Raw genomic sequence first — 15,630 nt, forward strand, 5'->3', positions numbered from 1 at the left:
TCTCTCTCTCTCTCTCTCTCTCTCTCTCTCTCTCTCTCTCTCTCTCTATCCCCCCTCATTTCTGTCTCTCTAGCTCTTTTTGACTTTCCCTCTTTTTCTTTCTACTATTCTCTTCCTCCTCATTCTCACCTTCTCTTTTGCTCTCTTTCTTCTCCTCTCATTCTTCTCTCTTTCAAAATCTTCTTTACTAACTTCAGTCTACTATGCAAAGTAATAATAATGTTGATGCCATTGCCAATTTTATCTCTGAGATATTTAAAATTGATATTTTTCATTTCTATTTCTAGCATGAGTTCATCGTATTTTTCCCTAGACTACTAACTGGTTACCCCTGCCTTCAGTCTTTTCCTCTTCCAATCTCCTACCCTGCTACCAGAATGATCATCTTAGTACTTAATATGGATCATTTCACCCTGGTTGAAAAATCTTTTATAGCTCTTTGTTGTCTAGTAAGAAAAAGTCCCGACTCCTCAGTTAGAGTCCTTTCTAATTTGTTTCTAACCTATCACTTCAATTTAATTCTCCCCCTGCTTCTCTTGATGTGCTGTATGATCCTGTCAACCTGGTCGACACAACATTTCTTGAGCTCTTCTTATACCACCCTCTCCATGTATTTGCTTAGACCGTCTACTATGCTTGGAATGTCATGCTTACCCCCAAACCTTATTTTCCTGTTGGAAACCTCTCTATCCCTCTGGGCTCAACAGAAATGCTGTCAGCTTCTTGAAGTTCTTTTTTTATTCTCTGATCTGAAAATAATCCTTCCCTTTTTGGATTTCGGCACTTTTCTTAGGCATTTGCATTCTATTTAATACTCTGGTTGTGTGTGTGTATATATATATAATATATGTCAGACTTTGATGTCTCATTGTGCCATAGAGGTGACTCTGCTCTCCAAGGCTCTCCAAACAGAATACCAAATGTTGCCAGATTCTATAATGCTAGAAAGGCTTTAAGCCTAGGCTGAATCTTTAGTTCCTATTTGAGAATAAGGATGGGTAGGAGTTGCAGCTAGGTGGATTGAGAGCCCAGCCTAGATTAACCTCCATCCCCCTCATATTGCCTGGCCTTACCACTCTTCTGCCTTGGAACTGATATACAGTATTGATGCTAAGATGAAAAATAAAGATTAAAAAAAAAAAAGAAGGTTGGTTAGTAGTTGATGAGCTTTTTGGCTTTTGCAAATTATGAAACATATATTTCAAAACAGCTCTTAGTCCTGAGTAGTCTTATTTTTCTTCCATAGGGAAGGAGGTATGAATTCTAGATTAGGGGGCAGAGTCTGTACAATTAAAATGGCTGTATTATAAAAAGGGGATTGATACTTCTACTGTTCCAGCCTTACACAATGACCAGTGAGTTCTGCTACTAAAGGAACTGATCCAGAGCCCTTACTGGCATTTGATCAATGAATCAGCAAGCATTTATTAAGTACTAGGAATGAAACAATCCCTGTTTTCCAGGAGCTTACATTTTATTGGGAGAGACAGTAACTACATAAAAGTGTATGCGGAGTAAAATTAAGTTTGTCTGGATTTCTGAGTATAGGAAGGGAAGAAATATACAAGGTTACAAAAATAGAGAATTTTCATTATATATTAAGCTAGAAGACACAAAGGTATTATGGTTCTATAACTTGGTTGGTGGGTATAAGTGGTAAGAAAACAATATATATAATAGATGTTGTGTATATGAAAATGAACTACTCACTATTGCCCACACTTAGATATCTCTGTGCCTTTTCCCAGGCTGTTTCCCACAAGTGTAATGCCCTTCCTCTTCACATTTACCTCCTACAATCCTTAGAACCCTTCAAAACTAAGTTTAGGTACCACCCCCTCTGTGAAACCTTTCTCAAGCTCCCCAGTTTTTTTCTCCCTCCTTAAATTGTCTTATTTTTCTTTATCTATTTATATCTTTTATCCTCCAGGAGAGTGTGAATTCTTTGAAAACAAGACCTTGGATTTTTTGTTTATTTTTTTTTGACTTTGTCCAGTGCTTTGCATGTTATCAGGAGGAAATAAATGTTTGCTCAGTTAAACTGAATGTGAATTGAGCGGGAAATTTAGAAGTGTAGATATGATTCTATATAATTTATACACTTTTCTTAAGATTGCAGTATCTTAGAACATTAAGTAACTCGGTCAGTTAGTCATGTCAGCTAAAAATATGATTTCACCAGTGACAGTCTGTCAGCAGAACTTCAGTGTTACAGCTGATAGGTGAGAGGAGAAAGGGGCCAGGTGCAAGGCAGGTTGAGATTAACTGTACACGTATAAGAGCTGGAATGTTGAGTATTGCTGGAAGTAATTAAACTCGGACTTTATGTCATGATGATCTGATGCTGATGATTTGATTGGACTCTTTTTCTTGTGGAAGGTCATTGCAGAGAACAAACTTGGGCATCTCTAACAAAGGTGCCCATATAGGACATTGAACTCCAAGGAGTTCTTCCTCTTGTATGCCTTGAACTCTTTTCTTTGTGATCCTTGGGTTCACAGCTTGGGGCCTGAGATTCAAAGCACTGGCAAAGGAAGACACATCCTACCATTAAGTTCTTGGTAGAGTGGGTACCCACTAGTGACTGGCTGAAAGCATTTGGCTGCTTAGCTTGAGCTAGTTAGATTGCGAGAAATAGTGACCAGTGATGAAACTGGCTTAATTCTAGGTTGCTAGATGAGGCAGAAATACCCAAGTCTGAATCCTGCTTTAGATATTTACTAGCTATACAACTCTGGGCAAATCACTTAAGTGCTCCATACCTTAGTTTCCTCATCTGTAAAATGGAGATAATAATAGTACCTATCTCCAAGGGTTGTTGTAATATAAATATTACAGACATATAAACATGTATGTGTATGAATGTAATAGTGTATATATAAAGTGGTTAGGAAAACATGCTATTATTGTGATTTTAATTGTTATTGTTCATTCATTGGGTTGTGTCCCACTCTTTGTGACCCTTCCATGGACTATAGCATACAGGCCCTTTTGTCTTCAACTATCTCCTGTCCAAGCTCATGTTCCTTGCTCCCATGACACTATCTATTCATCAGTTCTCTGTTGGCCTTTTCTCCCTTTGCTGTCAACCTTTTTCCAACATCAGGGCCTTTTCCAGTGAATCCTGTGTTTTTGTTATGGAACCAAAGTATTTAAGCTTCAGCTTCAGTATTCATCCTTCCATTGAGTAGTTTGAATTCATTTCTTTATGTATGTGTCTTGACTCATTTGATATACTTACCATTCAAGGAACTCTCAAGTCTTCTCTAGCACCACAATACAAAAGCATTGATTCTTTGGCTCTCAGCTTTCCTTATAGCCCAGCTCTCACAGTCATACATTCATTGCTATGGGAAAAACCAGAGCTTTGAGTATGTGGTCCTTTATCAGTGAGGTGATGTCTCTGTTTTTTACTATGCTGTCTAGATTTGCCAAAGCTTTCTTTCCAAAGAGCAAGTGTTTTTCTTTAAAACCCTTATCTTCCATCTTAGCATCAGTACAATGTGTATTAGTTTATAGGGCAGAAGAATAGCAAGAGTTGGGAATTGGGGGTTAAATGACTTGCCCAGGATCACCCAAATAGGAATATTTGAGACCAGATTTGAACCCAGGACTTCCTGTCTCTAGACCTGGCTCTCAATCCACTAAGCTATCCAGCGCCCCCCTGTTTTTTTTTTTTTTAGACCAATTTTTATGCTCTCTTCTTTCACCCTCATCAAGAAGCTTCTTAATTCTATCAGAGTGGTATTGTCTAAATATCTGAGATCTTCAATATTACTCCTGGCACCTTAATTACACCTTTTGATTCATCTAGCCTGGCATTTTGCATAATGTACCTGCATGCAAGTTTGATAAATAAGGTGACATTATATAGCCTTGTTGTATTCCTTTTCAAGTCCTAAGCCAATCAGCTGTTCCATGTTTGTTTCTAACTATTGTTTCTCATTTTGCATAAGGTTCCTTTGGAGACAAGTAAGATGATCTGGTACTCCCATTTCTTTCAGGACTTGCCACATTTTGTTGTGATCCACACAAAGGCTTTAGTGTAGTCAGTGAAGCAGAAGTATATGGTTTTCTGGAACTCACTTGCTTTCTCCATAGTCCAGTAAATGGCAATTTGGTTTCTAGTTTCTCTGCCTCTTTGCAAACCAGCCTGCACATCTGGTAATTCTTGGTTCAGATATTGCGAAGGCCCATCTTGCATAATTTTAAGTATAACCTTGCTGACGTGTGAAATAAGTATAATTGTTTGGTTATATGAACATTATTTGGTATTGCCCTTCTTTATTTTATTTATTTATTTTTTTTAAACCCTTACCTTCTGTCTTGGAGCCAATGTATTGGCTCTAAGGCAGAAGAGTGGTAAGGGCTAGGCAATGGGGGTTAAGTGACTTGTCCCAGGTCACACAGCTGGGAAGTGTCTGAGGCCAGATTTGAACCTACCTAAGACCTCCCATCTCTAGGCCTGGCTCTCAATCCACTGAGCTACCCAGCCACCCCCTGTATTGCCCTTCTTTAGGATTGGAACATGAACTGATCTTTTCCCATCTGGTGACCACTATTGAATTCTCCAAATTTGCTGGCATACTGAGTACAACATTTTAACAGAATGATCTTTTAGGATTTTAAATAGCTCAATTAGAATTCAGTCACCTCCACTAGCCTAATTGTTAGCAATGCTTCCTAAGTCCCATTTGTCTTCCTTTATTCCAGGATATATGGCTCTAGATCAGTAACCACACCAGCATGGTCATTAGTGATTTTAAGATTATGCTTATACAATTCTTCTTGCCAACTCTCCTTTTTTTATTTTTTAAAAATATTTTTCCATGGTTACATGATTCATTTCCCCTCTCTCCCCTCTTCCCTCTCCTTCCCAGAGCTGACAAGCAATTCCTCTTGGTTATACATCTGTTATCACTTGATACCTATTTTCATATTATTCATTTGTGTAATAGAGTAATCCTTTAGAAACAAAATCCCAAATCATATACCCATATAAACAAGTGATAAGTCATGTTTTTCTTCAGGGATTCTGCTCCCACAGTTCTTTCTCTGAATGTGAATAGTTTCTTTCTCATAAGTCCCTCAGAATTGTCCTGGATCATTGCATTGCTACTAGTAGCAAAGTTGATTACATTGGATGATTCCACAGTATTTCAGTTTCTGTGTACAATGTTCTCTTTGTTCTGTTCATTTCATTCCACATCATTTCATGGAGATCTTTCCAGGTCATATAGAAATCAAGCAGTTCATGATTCCTTATAGCATAATAGTATTCCATTACCATCATATACCACAATTTATTCATTCATTCCCCAATTGAAGACACCCCCTCATTTTCCAATTTTTTGTCACCACAAAGAATGTGGCTATGAGTATTTTTGTACAACCCCTTTTATTATCTCTTTGGGGGGTATAAACCTAATAATGGTACTGCTGGATCAAAGGGCATACATTCTTTTAAAACCCTTTGGGCATAATTCCAAATTATCTTCCAGAATAGTTGGATCAATTCATAGTTCCACCAGCAATGCACCAGTGTTCCAATTTTGCCATATCCCCTCTGACATTTATTATTTTCCTTTACTGTCATATTGACCAATCTGCTAGGTGTGAGGTGGTACCTGAGTTGTTTTAATTTGCATTTCTCTAATCAGGAGGGACTTAGAATACTTTTCCATGTGATTATTGATAGTTTTGATTTCTTCATCTGAAAGCTGCCTATGACCTATTTGACCATTTGTCAATTGGGGAATGTCTTGCCACCTCTTCTTAATCTCTTCTAATTTTAAGTCTGCAAGTTTTGTCTTTTATCATGTCCATTTTTGTATGAAACATTCTCTTGATATCTTTAATTTTTTTGAAGAGGTCTCTTATCTTTCCTATTCTATTTTTTTTGCTCTTTATTCTTGGAATATATAATTTTTTGCTGCCTCTTGTTTAGTATTGTGAAGCTCTGTCCATAATTCTTCACGCTCTCTATCTACCAATTTGGATCTCTTCAATCTTTTCATCACTTTCCAACTTCCTATTCATAAGGGATGTTATTTAGGTCATATGGTCATATGATTTTCCCTTCTTTCTTCAATTTAAATCTGATTTTTGCAATAAGAAGCACATGATTTGAGCCATGGTCAGCTGCCGGGCATGTTCTAACTGACTGTACAGAACTTTTCCACCTTTGGCTACAAAGCATATAGTTAATCTAATTTCAGTATTGACCATTTGATGATGGGCATGTAGAGAATCCCCTCCCTTGCTGGAAAAGAGTTTTTGACCAGCTAGTTATTTTGAAAAAAACTCTTATTAGTTTCTGCCCTACCTCATTTTGTACTTCAAGGCCAGAATTGCCTGTTATTCCAAATATATTTCGATTACCCATTTTAGCATTCTAAGCCCCTATGATGAATGTGACATCTTTTTTTGGTGTTCTTTCTAGAAGATGTTTTGGATATTCATAGAACTTAGCAACTTAGGCCTCTAATTTTATTTTATTTTTAAACCATTACCTTCCATCTTAGGATCAATTCTTGGTATTTGTTCCAAGGCAGAAGAGTGGTAAGGACTAGGCAATGTGGGGGCGTGGGGTTTAAGTGACTTGCCCAGACTCTCACAGCTAGGAAGTGTCTGAGACCAGATTTGAACCTAAGACTTCCCAACTCTAGGTTTAGCTCTCAATCCACTGAGCCACTGAGCTGCCCCCTGGCCTATTATTTTAATTAGGTTCTTGCTTGAGGGTCTGAATAGCGGTAAGAAAGAGCTACTGAGAAGAAGATATTAAATAACTTTTCAGGTGATTTGAGTATGCAAATTCAATGCAATATCCCTATTCAAATATGCAATTGCAATATCCCTATTCAAAATTAATTTTTTTCTATATATTTCACTAATTAGAGTTTAATTTTTGTTGTTAATAAATTCCTCTTTTAAAATGTATATACAGTAACCTAGAGGAATTGCTTGTTAGTTCCAGGAGGGAGGAGGGAATAGGGGTGGGAAAGATCATGAATCATGTAACCATGGAAAAATATTCTAAATTAATCAGTTAATAAAAAGCAATATATATATATGTACATATATATATATATATATATATTTACAGGTATCGCTTCCATATTGTGGGGTATTAGGGATCTGGTGTCTATTAGGGATCTGATTTGGAAAATTCTGTGTAAAATTTTTCACTCCCTTTATATTCAGAGAAGAAGTTTGAATTTTTTCTTCTTATTTTGTAGAGTGTTCACAGTAAACCAAATTGTGTAATTCATGGCATTAAAAATAAAATGTGCTGGTGTTGTATATTATATATTTTATGCATTTTTGGGTTTCTAAACTTTTTCTGTGTTGTCTATTGGCCTTCACATGTCATTTCCTACTTCTGCAAAAGTCCCCCAAAATGCCCATTTAATTTCTTATGCTAACCTGTGGTATACTGAAAGTCAAGATGTAGAAGGGATACCTGTACTCCCTTGGGAGGTGTAACATTATTTACCACAACCTGAATTATTACAGATCAATAGTTAAATTGCTGAGATAAATGTTGAGGTGAAGAAATGGGAATTTTGATTAGAATGGGTTGAAAGAGAGGTATTTTTGGAATTACCGGGGCACTGGAAATGGAGAAGGAAGAGAAGAATGGAGAAGATAGACTTGGATGGCAAACTGCCATGGGAGTGGGGTGCGTTGGACAGCATGAGGCTACTATGAGGTCATTAGATGTGTCCTCTGGGAGAAAGACCAAGATAGGATGTAAAAGAGTGTTCACATAATGGGAGAGGCAAGGCAGTAGGAAAAAAAGAGATATACTGGAAGCAAATATAGATATTAACTCTTACAGAATTCTTGGCCATTTGTACCCACACTGGAACTTTATTTAAGTAGGAGTCTTTAAAAGAGAATAGCAGTGAAACTGAGTTAGTTCCCAGTTTCCTTAGGAAAGGGATAAATAGTAACTTTAACTGGAAGTCTCCTGCTGCCTGCAAGTTTTATTGCTATGGAAGGAATGCAGATATATATATATATATATATATATATATATATATATATATATATATATATATATATATATATATAGACATTTATTTAATAATTGCTCAGAATAATTCAGTCTATAACTATTAGAATCTTTTGTTAGTCTGTGTTTTGATGACAACTATTTAAAGATTAATTTATTTCCTTAATCTCAAGGATTATTGAAATTATTGGAGCTGTGATATCATTTCAAAATTACTTCTGGCCTCCTTCCTGCAAAAGTGGCAATGTTTTATTTTTGATAGCAAATTAGTTTTAAGTTTGAGAATTTTATGGTACATTAGGGCAGTCATTTCAAATCTGGGTTAGAGTTACCATTTACCTGGGAGACTTTGCTCATAAAAGATTTTTTTTCTTTTTCTTTTGCTACTTGTTATTTGGGGACTGGCTGATGTAGATGAGCATGGAGGGGACATTTCTCAATTTTTTCTAGAGAACCTTGGTGTCCTATATAAGTTAGATAAAAACAGCATGAAGGGGAAGCTGGATGGCACAGTGCTAGGCCTGAGAAGGCCTGATTTCAAATTTGACCCTAGACAAGTCATATAACCCCATTTGCCTCAGTTTCCTCATCTGTAAAATGAGCTAGAGAAGGAAATGGCAAATCACTCTAGTATCTTTGCCATGAAAACCACATATAGGGACAAAAAGAGTTGGACATGACTGAAAATGACTGAATAACAACATGAAACAATTGCTAGTCTAATAATGGAGGTGTGAAGATAACGAGGGGCTAGGACTTCTTGGAAATCCCAAAAACTCCACAGTGGCTGTAATAGCCATACCATTAAAGAAATAATTAAAAGTTGGCAGTATTGGTTTTCCTAACATTGTCCTGGGCACACTGAAGCCCCATTTATCATCCCTATCTCTTTTCTCTGTAATTCACAGGCACACACATTGATATATCCCTTCTTATTGTGTATCCCCACTTATTTCTTTGCCACCGTTTCTCCTATTTCTTCTCCTTCATTTTGTATCTGTATCTCATAAATAGTTGATCATTCCCATGTCTGTCTGTCTGTCTGTCTTTTTCTTTGGATGATTTTCAAATTATGAGTCTAATTTTGATGCACCCCAAATCTTCCTTCCTATGTTTCGTTCCTACAAACCTTTCCCTCCTCCTTTGTTCCTTGCACACATCTATTCTTGATATTCTGTTTCATATCCCTAGGCCCTCCAGATGAGTACTCATGTATTTCCCTGTTATATTTTAATCCCATAGGTGTTTTATCACCATATTCATTTAGAAGACTAGTATGGGGGTTGCTTACTTTTTAAAAATGTCTTAGAACTCTGAACACTTTGAAAAAAGATTAACCTATTTGCTTTTATTTCTCGAGGCAGCTTGGGTTAGTAGAAAAAGAACTGGCCTGGGAATTCATTCCCATCTTTTTTCACTCATTTTTCATGTAACCTAAGGCAACTCATTTAACTTCTTTATATTCCACTTTATCAACTGGGGAAACACAGATACCTACAGACAATCTATTGATGATATAAAAATGAATTATAAATATATATAAAGCACTTTTTTGGCTCTTTCATGCGACATGAAACATGTTGCAGTCCCACAAGAGACTGTGAATCTATAATAACATAATAACTGGCATTTATATAGCACTTTAATGTATCAACTGCTTTACAGATATCTTATGGGTAATAGAAAATTGAGAGAAATATAATTCTTATTTTGATCAGAGGATATGTGATCTCATTGATATGAATGTTCCCTCCATTAGCGGAGATCATTGTTCTATGTCTTCTTTTCATCTTGGACAACTCTTGTCCAGCTGATCTTGTAAATCTACCACAAGAGGTCTGTCTAGTGCTGGAACCCTTCCTCTGGATTTCTTGATCTTTCATAGATGACAGTGGAGTACATATTCAGCCTACTTGTTGTCCCTCCATCTTACTATGTAATTGTTCTACTTTCCTTTCTAATGTCTGTGTCTTTTATTCTTTTTTTTTTTTTTTAAACCATTAACTTCTGTGTATTGGCTTCTAGGGGGAAGAGTGGTAAGGGTGGGCAATGGGGGTCAAGTGACTTGCCCAGGGTCACACAGCTGGGAAGTGTCTGAGGCCAGATTTGAACCTAGGACCTCCCATCTCTAGGCCTGTCTCTCAATCCACTGAGCTACCCAGTTGGCCCTGTATGTCTTTTATTCTACTCATGTGTAATCATTTATTGATAACATGCTATAGTTTGCTTATGCCTTCTAAAGAAACTGAAAAATTCCTTTATTCCATGCTTCTCAGATACATATTCTCACAGAAAGACTAGGATATACATCTTAAGATATCTAAAGAGCTATTGAATGGAGGCAGGAGCAAACTCACTCTATGTGGCCATAGACAGGATGACTAGGACCAATGGATGGAAATTTACCAGGAGGAAGATTTTGTCTTAACTGAAGGAAAAGTGTTCTAATTATTAGAACTATCCCCAAATGGCCTGGGAAAGAGTAATCTTGTCATTGGAAATGTTTGAGAAGATGCTGCTTGTTTACTTCCTCTCTAGGGATCCTGGAGAGCAGGGGTCTTAACCTTTTTTTTCGTGTCATGGACTCTTTGGACAATCTGATGAAGCTTACTACTACTGTGGTTTGTTACTTATATTCATAATTGAAAACAACGCTAAATTTCATTTAGAAATTAGTAAAACAAGGATATACTTTTTTTCCATTCAAGTTTGTGAATCTTCTGAAATTGGATGTGGTGGAGATTATTCAGAAGTGTATTATGCAATTGATGGATCATTTCACCATCACTGAATCTTAAGAATATGAAGGGGTCCTATCAGACATCATCTTGTCCAACTCTGTGCTCCCTTTAGGAGTTTGTGGACTCTAAGTTAAAAACCTGTGCTGTAGAGCATGCTTTTGATGAGGGCTGAATTATATGATCTGTGGGGTCCTTACCAAATCTAAGATTCTGTAATTCTAACCACTTTTGGAAAGGCAATGTTTTTATCATGAGTTGGTCAATTAGAAAGGCTAACTAGGTGATCTTTAAGGTATCTTCTTTTCCTAAAATTTTTGTGATTTTTATCAGTTATTGCTTTTTAATTTTTCTTGGTTAATTGTATTTTAAATTTACTTATCTCCTGAGGCTTTAAAAGCCTAAGAAATCTAAGATGAAGCCAGGAAATTCAGTTATTTTAAATTTTGCCTTAATATATCTGGCCTTTTCAAATTGTAGTATTAAACTCATATCTAGTTGAAGGAAAGAAGATATGCTAATAGCATCATGAAAGGTTAGATATAGTGGTGGAGTTGATTCCTGAATTATTCAGGAATTTTTTAAAAAATAATTAGTGGGTCATTTTACTCTCACAGAATTTTAGAGCAGCAGGAATAGTCTGTTAGACACCATCTCATTCAACTCTGTACTGTAGCTTTTGATTTCTTTATGCTTTTCTGAACCGAATGGCTCCATGTGACTGCTATTTCCCATGACTCCTATTCTTCTTTCACTAGCAAATTTCAGTACTTGGCTCAAAGATACTTCTTAGTGTTTTTTTTTTTTTTTAACTGTCTCTACCTTTCCTTTTAATCCTAGTTTCCCTACCTATGTAATTTTTTCTATAGGAGAGGATGCAGATTTTCTCCCTCCCTGTTTTTGCTTTTTAGAAAAGAGCATATACAACTTTTGCATTTGTCATTCCCCCCCCCCTCCAGAATTTATCTTAATTAAAATGATGATCAAAGAAAGTCAGTATTACATGGTGGCTAGATAGCTAGACCTTTATAGAGAGACTTGGGATCATATTCCGCCTTTAACCTTGCCTGACTATGTGATCTTTGGCAAGTCATTTTATTTTTAAGTGTCTTAACTAAATTTTTAAAATATGAATTGCAGAGTAGATGCCATTTATATTGATAGAGGAATTCTCTTCACCAGGATTCCTGATACCAATGAAAATCATAGGACTAGTCTTAAAAAAAATGAGCAGAGAAAAAAAGACACCTTTCTCACCTGAAAAATCTATGAACTTGTTTTTAAAAACTATTTTGATAGTTTGATAGTTGATAGATGATTTCCTTTGTAAGTCTATGTATTTTATTTTATGCTTTTTATAAATTTTATAATTAAGAAGGGTATATGTAGGCTTCAGCAGATCATTAAAGGGATCCTTGCCCACCAAAAAAGGCAAAGAACCCCAGGCTAAGGGAGTTCCTGAAATGACCTTGAACAATGGGCCTAGGATCCTATGAATGAATCCCATCTTAATAAAGTCTTATAGTCATTTTCTGGTCCTACGTGCAAGCATACATTTTGGTAAATTTCTGACTTTTATGTTCATTTGGCAATGAATTGAAGTAAATAGACATAATGTGAAAGAGCTGACAATGACAATAATTAGAGCCTATCATGTAAGGATGGGATTTGTACAAGAATTCCTATTTTTCAAATATTTTGCAACCACAAAATTTAATTTTATATTGAACACACAAAGAAACATGCACACATATCTATTCTCAGGTATGTACACTTATGGGTCAATTAAATATTTACTTAAAATGTGTACTTGTTATGTGGGAGACACTGTGCTAGGCTCTCTGGATAGAAAAAGAAAATAATCCTTTTCCTAAAGGAGTTTCCATTTGATTGGGATGGGAATCGAGGAATGGGGATACAGTAGATATACATACATACAGACATATAAATACATAGGCAGAGGAAAAGAACATCAATGAATGGAGTAATCAGAATGCCAGGTTTAGGATGTCTTGGGAAACTAGGTGGTATGGTGGATAGAATGCCTGGTCTGGAGTCAGGAAGACTTCATGAATTCAAATCTGACCTCAGACACTTATTAGCTATGTGATTCTGGGCAGGTCACCTAACCTTGTTTGCCTCAGGTACTCATTTGTAAAATGAACTCCAATATCTTTGCCAGTATCTTTGCCAAGACAACCCCAAATGGAGCCATGAAGAGTCAGATATGTCTGAAAATGACTGAACCAACATGGTGGAGCTACTAGTTTGGAAAAGCTCCGAGTATGGGGTATCTAATGTCTGAGGATCTAGTTTGGTATGGTATGTCATCAAGAGACTAGCGTTTTGCGCTAAATTCTATGTCCATAACAACCTTTGAAGCAATCTATCCTTATTTTTATTTTAAATCTGGACTTGTGATTTCATCTTACATGTTAGTGTAGTAAAAAGAGAAAGGGTGAACCCTGCCAATTAATAGGTAGGAGGTACCTCTGTGACCTATGAAATATTTTCTATACATTTGCAATATGATGATACTACATACATAGTACAGATTTTATTCATGAGTCAATTTGTATTTCTTGTTCTCCCATGAATTTTCCTATTTCCCCAGCCGCACCAACCAATCATGGCTAGAGTCAGGAGTAATTTGTGACTCAATTTGCCTGAGGAAAAAAATCTGCCATCACCTCCCCACCTTCAGAAACAAACAAACAAAAGTTTTTCTTTCACATGTCCCTGGTTACATTTTTTTTTCTGGTTTCCATAGAATGTCTCCTGCCCAAAAACATTTTCTTAGAAAAATTGGGATTTTGATAGCATTGAGATCAGTAGGCTAGTCACATATCTTGACAAATAATCAGACAGATGAGGGAGTGAAAACAGAACCTCTGAATTCTCCATTTATTTTCTATGCCAAAGAGAATGATTAGTTGGAGTGGAAAAGAAAGTGCAAAAATATTTAACAGTGTTGATATTTCAGATAAATAAAAAAGATAGTATGAGGACACCTATGCAACCTAGCCTGTCTAACAAACGTAAACTGCTTTGTAAAGTTCTGAGAGAAGAGGCGGATGAGATTGCTGAGCCATGATTGGTGATCTTTGAAAGAGTATGGAATTAGAGAGAGATATCTTAGAGCAGGATAGGCTCAATGTAGTTTTGATTTCAAAAAAGGGAAAAGAATCTGTTAGCTTGTAGCCTGTAAGCTCAGGAACTGTCTTCCTTTTCTGTTTATAACCCTAAAGCTTAGCTTATTGCATTGCACATAGTAAATGTTTAATAAGTGATGTATTTATTCATTTATTCATAGTAAGAAGGGTGAAAAGCTCTAGAAAGATAAAGGAAGATGAGCACTGAGAAAAGGTTACTGAATTTAATAATTAGGAGGCCATTTATAAGTTTGTTGTTGTTCAGTCATTTCAATTGTGTCTGCCTCTTTGTGAGTCCATTTGGGTTTTTCTTGGCAAACTGGAGTGGTACGTTTTTTCCAGCTCTAGCTTATTTTATAAATGAGGAACTGGGATAAACAAAGTTAAATGATTTACCTAGGGCCACGCAGCTAGTAAGTGCCTGTGGCCATATTTTAATTCAGCAAGATGAGTCTTTGTGATCTCAGATCTGGCACTCTATCTGCTACACCACCTCTGCCCCAAATTTATAAGTTATAAGAAAATAATTTTTGTAGAGTAGGTATCCCACTATGGTCCAAAGTCTACTTATAAGGGGTTGAGAAATCAGTGGGTTGAAATAAATGGGCACAATGAGAAGAGACAACTTTTTCTAAGAGCTAGGTAGTGAAAAGATGAGTTGCCAACGCTAGTGAATTTGTAGATCTATCAAAGCATCAGGTTAAAGTGATAAGGCCCTCATTCTGACCCCAAAGGAGTTGGACATCAAGGAGTTTACTAGATTGAACAAAGGCAAATCTGAGCCCTATGGTGGTTAGGCAAGGGTAGCACTGGTCTCCGGAAAATTAGGCAATGTCTATGTCATGTATTGTTCTTCATGTTTAAAGATATCTCTCCTGGAAGTTTCTTACTTATATATAAAATCAAAAGCAACCAGGGCCTACGAAAAATTATAGCCCCCTTCTGTAAAGTCTTTCCTGTTTACTGAACTTTCTATGAGCATTCTTTTGACCCCATACACCTTATCTTGCATGACTTATCCTTATGCATATTGCATTGCTCTTTGTCCCTGTTTACCCTCCAATTTCTTGAGGGTGAGAATTATATCATTAAAAAAGTTTTGGATTCTTTGTGCCTTAAATATGGTAGGTATTTAAAATGTTGAGTTAGATTGAACCATGTTGATCATCAAGTTAACTATAAGGGAAAGTATTTTAGGAATCCTAAAATAGAAATTGATATACTTGTATTCTAATCCTGCCTCTATTACTATTCAGAGATGTAACTTTGAGCAAGACTTTTGCCTCTTTTTGTGCCTCAGTTTCCTAATTTTTAAATAAAAGATTAGACTAGATGATCTTTAAGCTCTCTTTGAAGTACAAAACTCTGTGAGTTTTCTAGGGCTATTTACATTACAACTGGGGATAGTGGAATTCTCTTTTGGTGAATTACAAAAGAAAACAGTAGCATGGTGGAAGAATATTTGGGGTCTGGAGACCACTTCTTCATACTCTTTAATTCATACTGGTACCTACTCCATGAATCAGAAGCCTTTCCTGGAAAACTTATGTTCTAGTCATAGTTTTGCCATTACTAATTATCTGTGGGTAATTTTGGAAAAGGTAGTTTGGTTTTGTCCTTTATAAAATGGCTGTTTATTATCTGTCTGTCTGTCTGTCTGTCTGTCTATCTGTCTGTCTATCTATCTATCTATCTATCTATCTATCTATCTATCTATCTATCT

The 15,630-nt window shown here is 36.3% G+C and overlaps 1 protein-coding gene across 1 annotated transcript in view; it reads left to right on the forward strand.

The window, feature by feature from the left end:
- The window catches only part of MBOAT1 (membrane bound O-acyltransferase domain containing 1), a 138,790-nt gene that overhangs the window by 35,379 nt on the left and 87,781 nt on the right, over positions 1–15,630 (forward strand). The gene's annotated exons all lie outside the window — the stretch shown is intronic.

The sequence above is a fragment of the Gracilinanus agilis genome, chromosome 1 (genome assembly GCF_016433145.1).
Source record: "Gracilinanus agilis isolate LMUSP501 chromosome 1, AgileGrace, whole genome shotgun sequence".
Lineage (NCBI taxonomy): Eukaryota > Metazoa > Chordata > Mammalia > Didelphimorphia > Didelphidae > Gracilinanus > Gracilinanus agilis.